Raw genomic sequence first — 8,898 nt, 5'->3', positions numbered from 1 at the left:
TTAGAATAAAGTGCCTCTTTAATTTCTTGCTTTCTCTCTCTCTGCTATTATTAATGGCAGAATCATTTTATATTTACAATCATTTGACATAACATGTTTTTATTAGATATATATAAATAACGTGGTACATCATCAGTCCATGCAAAAATTTCTTCCCATAACAATACAGGGGCAACAAGTCTTTTAAGGCACATTGCCAAAAGATTATGTCCATTTCTTGTGAAAATTTTAATATCCAATCATAAAAAACTATTCCTTTAATGACCGTCAAGAGTTACAGACAGGTTTTATGAAAGAAAATAGCTGCCAAACAAAACAAAAGTACCGGGGCTATTATTTCTGAACTGGATCTAGGCATATTGCTCATATCAAGAGATATGTGGACGAGTTAATCTACAACATGAATTAATCTTATTGGATGCTTCTGTCTAAATAAAAGACTTGACCTTAGAATGGTTCTAGACTTGAGATGGGCTTATTGAGAGGAAATACAGGTATCGAGTAAGCAGAGAGAAGTGTATAATTTAATTTACAATAAAAATTCGATTATAAGATTGTAGTAGGCAAATGTTAACCTTTGTAAGTTTCAACTTCTTCAACCTTGTGATGATCCGAAGGACCTAAAAGAGAGCTCTAATCTTTTTACTAGGTTAAATTACTGATCAGGAAAACCTTTATATCTTTCTTTGAACCATATGATGTACAGTCAAAATATGCTCACCTTGAGGAGTTCTGATGACCGAAAACCCCCAAGCCATAGAAAACATCTCTCAGCAGGTGTTTTCCACATGCCAGACAACAAATGGAAAACATCATTCTTAGCAGCAGAGCTCTTCAGCTTAAAATCTCTCATAATGTGCCAATATACCATCAATAATCATGCGGAGTTCTGTATCACTAGCATGGGAGTTTACAGCTGCTCTTAGTTCATTAATTTGTCGATTCTGCTCTTCTAGCCACCTAGAATATTCTACATCAAATGCCATTGCCCCTATAAAAAAATGTAATTGACGTTATAGATGACCTCCACAAACAAACAAAACAAGCTACAATTTCTTTATAAATATTTTCACATTCAAATTTGAGGCAAAAAAAATATTAAAGAAAGCAGGATACCATTTCCACCCATTGAATGTGCCTGGTCGCCTGAGCTTGATATGAAGATTCCCTGCAAGATAATAGGAACAGAGATTTAGTTTAAAATATACATAAATGGGAAAGAAACATGGCTAACAATTAATAGGGGTGGGGGAGAATGAGAAGGGAAGTCTATTGAGCATTGAGGTAATTCAAAAGCAAGGAATAGTTAAACTACACCTGCTGTCTAGCTCGCTGAAGCTCTTGCTCTAGTTGGGTCAACTTCAACCGACTACTTTCTAACTGCTGGACATAAGCCTGTACAGAAAAAAAAAAAAAAAAAACCACACGGATACAAATATAAGAAAATGACATCAAGGCTTGAATTATAGGAAACTAGTTCTTGCAACTACCAGAAGTCAAGGATCTAAATATAGCAGGGCTACCACTGCAACTCATGCACATTTGCCACTATATCAGGTCCATTTAAGATTCATTTTGCATAGACAATCACATGGGAGGTTTTTTTTTTTTTTTTTTTTTTTGAGGGGGGGGTTTACTGAAATTAAAGCCATTAAAAGTATGCAATAAATCATTTCAGAGAAGAACTGTAATGTGCCGACTGGTGATGCAGTAGTCTTACTGGATTGAAAACACTGAGTAGGGAGAAAATATATTCATGGCTATTGTTGTCACATACATGAGACCCTCAAAAACTGTGTCACTCTAAGAAACGGAAAATCCATAAAGGTCTGAAGGGGAAAAACCGAGTTAGATATGTTATTGCTTTGATCACCCAAAGCACCCACACATATAATACATCAGCTCTTTAACTTCAGTTCATGCAATCTCTCAAGGAAACTAATTTCTTAGAAATAAATCAAAAATTCAAGAGAATCAAGTTATATTCTGGCAAGGAAGAGAGAATTTGAGAAGCCATAATCAGTGGTTGGGTCAGATGTACTTACGTACATGCTCAAAGGATTTAAACAGGATGAATGCAAATACTAAAATACCCTTATACCATTCCAAGTTTGTTCATCTTCATCCTTGTCACCAAACCAAAAAACAAGAGGAGGAGAAAGTATTTAGACTCACATTTAGTATTACGTTCTTTGGATGAGAACTAGGTATTAAATTCTGAAATCAATCAATGTTCCTTAGTCATAATTAAACTGAAATTCGCCTCGGTAGCATAAGAGTCATCACATCATATCTACGTCAAGATCACCTAAATCTTGTTTTCCATTGTCAGTGGACAGTGGTCAGAATTGTACTGGATAAGAGTTTAACAAATGATATCTTCAATAAATATATGGTAGAGTGAAAAATTACAAGATGCATCCCTAATAAAATAATTAAAGAAAATGAAAACCACAGTAAATATATATTTCCTACTTTCTTTCTCAACCGGCTTTTTCTCGCAGCCTCCCGATTCTGAGCAAGCCTGCGGAGAGTCTGCAAAAATTTAATAAAAAAATCAACATGTAATGTTTGCCATTAAAACCTCAGGTATTATCCATGTGACAAAAAGAAGAAAATATAACCTTCTGGTCTAACTTATCCTTTGATCTGTCACTGGAATCAGAAGCAACAGCGGCATTGGAGAGACTTCGATCAAACTGCACAGATGGCATTCACACAATGTCCAATTGTCATGTATTTTCAACCAGCATAACTTCAACTTTCTAACGAACAGAAACAAAAAAGGAAGGCTTCTGCTCATGCACTAAGTTTGTATAATATTTTGATTTAGATCAATAACACAATCTAACTCTATCATTTTACAATCAATAGATGTTTATAAATTATTAGTGTACAAATAGGGGATATTGACGAGAGAGTTGTCAATAAAATAGAAAACGGGAGACAGCATATCCAGAAAGGTAGCAAAACATCACCCGCCGATTCTTTTCATCAGTATCAGCATCTGTAGAAATATCTGTCCTGGGACTAACATCAGCCATGGCAGACTCTTCCTGGTTTTCTGTATTACCACCTGATATGATTACCAAATTTGATGGTTGGACCTTCTGCAACTGCAACACTTGGGACTCTGATTGCTTAGTGAATTTGTCTATATCAAGTGAAGTTGACAGCTGCATAGAGAAAAAGAAAAGCGTAAACAAAAGGAAGGAATAAAACGTGCAAAATTAGAAAATGAAGCCTTTAAAGCATCATCTTATTTACCAAATATGATAGTTTATTAGATGAAAAGATCTACAGAAACTAACCTTATCAAAATTACCAACAGGAACAGGACCAAGAGAATTTGTTTGGCTACTTACTTTGGTCAAGTTATACACTTGGTCTGAAAAAATGTATCGGATAAAACCATTTCAGAAGGGTGGAAATGGAAAACAAATCTTATACTTTTCAACAATGAAACAAAAAAAGAAAAAACATAATTTTAGATCCTTAAACTTTGCTTGTGTTTTTGTATTAGTCCTTACACTTTTTTTTTCAGTGTTTTAAGTCTCTATATTTTTGTCTTTCAATGATTTAGGTTCCTTTATGAATAAAGTATAGAGACCTTGGAGGGACCTAAAACACTAAAAATCAAAAACATAGGGACCTAAAACACCGGAAAAAAAAGTGCGGGCACCAATAGTAAAATATAAGCAAAGTGCAATGGCTCAAAGTTATGTTTTCCCTAAAAAAAAACTTGATCAAATTATATGCACCAGCATGTGGCAAAAAAAAAAAAAAAAAAAGTCACGCACCAGTTGATGTAGATCCTAAACTAACAAGATGTCATATGTAACTGTTGGTATATGATGGGAAGTTGGGCACCCAAAGAGGGTTGGAGAACTGTTTCCCAAGAGCTAACTACAGAGGTGGAAGAACCAATTAACCACATAAATTTCCCATAAAACAATTCACACTACTTAAAGTGCCACTAAGCACCCTATATTGTCAAGGTCTCCGCCAATTTGCTATCCTTGAATAGATTGTCTCTTTGACACTTCACGTCAGTTCCTTGCCAATCAAAACCCTCCACAAGTAGCCCTTTCCAAAGCCAAGTGCCACCAACTCTGATATCAATTGACAGGCACCCAAAAGAGGCAATGAACCCTCTCCTAGAAGTTAACTACTTAGTAGAGGGAACCAACACACTTAAATACTCCATAAAATAGCCCATACTACCTACTGTTCAATGTGGAATGAGGCATCTCTGACTACTTAGGTCTCATCGGTGTCATTTTTTCTCCATCTTCTCCTTGGTTCTAAATTATCACATCATCCATTAATGTTTCTTTAACTAGCACATAGCAGCTAATGTGTAGTTAATAGTTATGCACTGACAGATTGCATACGGCAATGATTAGGTCCAAACAAATAAATTGGTCCTATGCAGACCATTTGAAGCAGAACTGTTACGACATAAAATAAAAATAAGATATCGATGTGTTTGTGTGCTTGTAAGCATAAAATTGTCATAGTTGGAATATGGCAATACTTACTTCCAGTCAAGTTAGCAGCGTCATCTAAGCGATATCTGACAGATTGATCAAAGGCTCCAAAGTCAGAAACATGAAAAGACTCAAATGTGCTTCCTTCTGTAGGGCTGAACACCATAATTTGTCAGATTGAGGCCAAGAGTTTATTCAGTCTATGTTTCTCTGTCAAACATAATGCACATTAAAATTAATGCTATCTAGAAGATGAATACAAAATTAAATATGTGAACCATTAGGGTTCCAAATCCAAATTAATGATTTTGCTTCAGCCTATTTTAATAAAGAAATACCACAGCACTTTTTGGCATCATCTAAGAAGACCCCCATCTATTGCCACACCAATATATTTGCACGGACAACATCAAGCTACCGCAACACGAATCCATCTAACTAGCCATGACTGAATTCCACCAGCTAAAGAAAGCAACTTGGCGGAGCCCCAGCACTCAACTTTCAGATGTAAGGGCATGTTTAAAGCATGGTAAAAGGATTCGGTGAATCAAAATGAAGTGCCTTATTTAAGAATACGCATTTCATGTTAATAAACTCAATCCCCTATTTACTACCAAAATAAAATAAACACATTAATGCCAAACTGAAAGAACAAATCCAGAGTTTCCATTTCCCCAAATTATTCAACATGAGAAAACATAGTACCCAAGATACAAACATCGGATATTTTCATATCACAATAAGACAGTTCCTCAAACAAAATTGAAGTCAATGTAATTTTGAATTTCATAGAAAGACAGATACTCAAAATCTCTTAATTGCTCTGTCATTTAGCGTAAGTGGGTCCTGACAAAGTTGCACTTTATTGACATCCTAAACACAGCAGAGCACAAAGTATCAATCTGCTTAATGACAGACACTCAGATACCAGGATATCCAATGAATTAAATTCCCTATACCCCATTTCAAATCAAATATCCAGACGTCTATTTTCTCGCACCTCATATATTTTGTTGCATTATCTTTAACGGGCTTAATATGTTTAATACAAAAAGCTGCAAAATGGCCATCCTAGGGAAAATCATGAAGTTCCTTTCTTCTCTACAAATGCAAAAGCAATATTGACTGGATGCTTCACAGAGTAATTAATATCAAATTTTGTCACCTCATCACTTGTTTAGCTGTTAAACAAAAAATCTAAAAAAAAATAAAAAAAAAAAAAAAAAACTCTCTCCAAGCTTCCTTAGTGCTTCTAAGAAAACTTTTCTTGCTTCTTTGCCAGGAATATTTGAGAAACTACTGACTGGGATCAGTGACATCCTGGAAGTTCTTAAGTGCATCAATGTATAGATGCATACAGACCTCTCATTCAATCATTACATCATACATTTAGTCCATCAAAATAGTCATCAATGAACCTAAATTAGCATACATAAGAGCAACAAATTGACAAGCATAAATACATATGCTACAAACACACACACACAGAGCCCTCATTCTCCCAATCAAAATGCCATATGCTTATCTTGATCAGTGAAACTAGAGCAGCACGTAGCTTTTCAACTATTTATCCTAGAAGCAGGTCACTAGTTAGCATGGTTCACTTCAGCCAATCCAACTAAACTAGAAGTTCTTTATGTTGAAGTTTAACAGTAACTATGATCAATATATAAGCACTGTTACAAGATCGTTCACTGAAAATGTCTCTTAGCATTGTCCCAAGAACCTAGAATTGAATCCCATCTTCACACGAGAGATTCTAACAGAAGACAGTCTTTCATTATCAGCACAATAAACCACTGAGCACAGCCACCAATGGACTGAAAAGACTAAATTCAAAGCTAAAATAAAATGAAACATCCAATGTTTTTGGTATCTTCATATTCTCATAGAGTTTCTAAAGTTCAGATGAATTTATGCAGTTTTCTTTTTCCCCCGATTTCTGTTTTTCTTTTTCTTTTCTTTTGTTTTTTTTTAAAACTTGCAGGTCTAGATGAAGTCCCGGTTCAACCCAGATTTCACTGGGACCTTCTACTATATATTAAATATGCAAGAAAATTGGGCTATGTCACCATAAACAAACCTGTCATGGAATATCCAACTCAAACATGCAAAACCAACTATGAACATCACAATGTTCCAGATATGACATGAATTTTCTTAAGGAAAGACAAAGGCTAAAAAGTTGTTCACTACAATTCACAACATACACTGAGATAACTATAAGAAGATATACCATGCATTTGGAACTGGCAACCGAGAATCGAAGCTTGGCATCCTCCTTCTTCTTCCCTTCTCATCGTCAGCAACGCTGGTTCAACAACCCATAAACCACCACCGCCATCATCAACTACTGCTCAGCTCTCCTGCTGTCCAAGAAACAAGCGATAGCTAAATTAAAATCCATTGACAAGAAGCAAAAACGATTTTTTTTTTTTCCAACTTCAGTAAAGGTAAAAAAACCAAAGAATACAGAAACTGGGTAAAAATAGCATAGGATAGAAATGGAGGACAAGACTCCTTTGAACAAAACATGAGTTGCGATAGCGAAAAGAGACCTGTTTCAGCAAATTCGACTTTAACAAGGATTTCAAACCAGGGAAAACATGAAATTGAATTCAAATCACAAAGACGGACGAAAATTCGCAAAATTGGAGCAAAACCCTTAACTGCAGAAGTTCATATAAGCAAAATATACCAACAGCTATCTCGAAAACGCAAACTTTGTCACTATCCCAAGTGTGCCCGCAAAGCTAAACACACGGAAAATGAGAATAACATCCAACCAAAAACAGTACTTAAAAGTCAAAGGAGCACACTCGGACGTTTAATAGACCAATTTGACAAATACCACCAACCCCAGATTGATGCTCAAATCGAAGCTCTAGAAGATTACGAATACTAAAAATTACCTCTGACTCTCAGTAAATTCCTCAAGAACAGCGAGATAATACTGACCAAACCAACCTCGAAATTCTGATGGGCCTGATGGTAAAGATAAATTATATGCTTGCTTTTTTCACAAGTTCGTGCACTTTTTTGTTTCACAAGGAGAGGCAGCTAGAGGGCGACGTGTTGATCATTCATTCTAATCTCAAGACGTCGTCTTCTGCAGAAATTTTCTCCCTTTCCGAGAACAAATGATTTTTAATTAATATTTAATAACGTTTAGTGATTTGACACGAATTCTATTTTTCTGTGCATTTTATTATTTTTCCCTGAAATCTTTTTCTACGCTGTTTGTTGTGTCAGAGATACACTGACACAATAATAACGTATATACGCCCAACGCCCCAACCTCTCTCACATCTCGCCTTCGGTTTCAGCACCGCGCTGTTCTATACAGCGAATCGTGTTTCAGAAATGTATGATATGGTAAGCAATTCTTAATTTTTTATATAGCACTCTCTATTTTTAACGAAGAAATAAAATTATTTTAATATTTTTTAAACATTCAACTAGATTATATACAAAGGCAAAGCTGTAAAGTTAAACATATAAAATAAAATTAAAAATTACTCTTCTCTAAAATTAAAGAAATTCTTCTTTCATTCAAAAAATATAAAATAATTTTTAAAAAGTTAGATATTTAAAAATATAAAATATTTTTAATCTTTTAATATGTAATTATTATCTATTTTTTCAAAAGTATCTCTATTAATACTAATTTTATATTTATTGTAAGGTATTTAATAGAAATAAATATAAAAAATAAAATTTATTAAAAATAGATAACTACTTTATTAAAGTATGAAATTCGATTAAAATGTCTTACATTTTTTAATAGATAAATCACTTTTTTCAATTCAATTTTGGTGATAACACAGTTTCTCTGACATGATAACTTAAAATTCCCTCTCCCAAATTGGGGGGGAGGTTTTGGAGGGAAGGGGAGGAAAAATTTTAAAAAATTTTCTTTTTCCTCCACCTTGTTAAACAAGTAGAGGGAAGTCCCTTTCCTTACCCTTGTCCCATCTAGACAAGGGGAGAGGAGTGGCTCCCCTCCCCTCCCCTTGTTTGGTAAGGTGAAGGAGAGGAAAATTTTTTAAAATTTCCTCTCCCCTCCCCTCCCTTTCCTCCATCTAAATAAGATTTAAAATTAATTATGAGTTAATTTTATTTTTTAATTTTAAAAATTTTTTCTTTTATCATCCTTTTATTTTTATGAGTTAATCGTTAGAAAATCTCACACTACATTTTTTCTACATAAAATATTTGAGTTAGGTGTCTACTGACCATTCAAATAAAAGTTAAGAGATGAAAAGAACCTTAAAGTGATAAAAAATATTAAAAAATAGTGAGATCAACTAATAGAAGTTAAGTGTTTTTAAGGGTGAATAGGAAATATTTAATATTAAAAAATAAAATTGACTTATAGTTAAATTTAAAGTCCCTAATAACTTTTTGG

General features: G+C 34.3%; 1 pseudogene; it reads right to left on the bottom strand.

The window, feature by feature from the left end:
- Positions 1-266: 266 nt before the first annotated feature.
- LOC129301448 (transcription factor TGAL1-like) lies at positions 267-7,596 on the bottom strand (annotated as a pseudogene).
- Between the last annotated feature and the right edge of the window lie 1,302 nt (positions 7,597-8,898).

The sequence above is a fragment of the Prosopis cineraria genome, unplaced genomic scaffold (genome assembly GCF_029017545.1).
Source record: "Prosopis cineraria cultivar Desert tree isolate PC_DT_omini unplaced genomic scaffold, ASM2901754v1 PC2120, whole genome shotgun sequence".
NCBI classification, from domain to species: domain Eukaryota; kingdom Viridiplantae; phylum Streptophyta; class Magnoliopsida; order Fabales; family Fabaceae; genus Prosopis; species Prosopis cineraria.
This window is presented reverse-complemented; position numbering and strand designations above follow the sequence as displayed.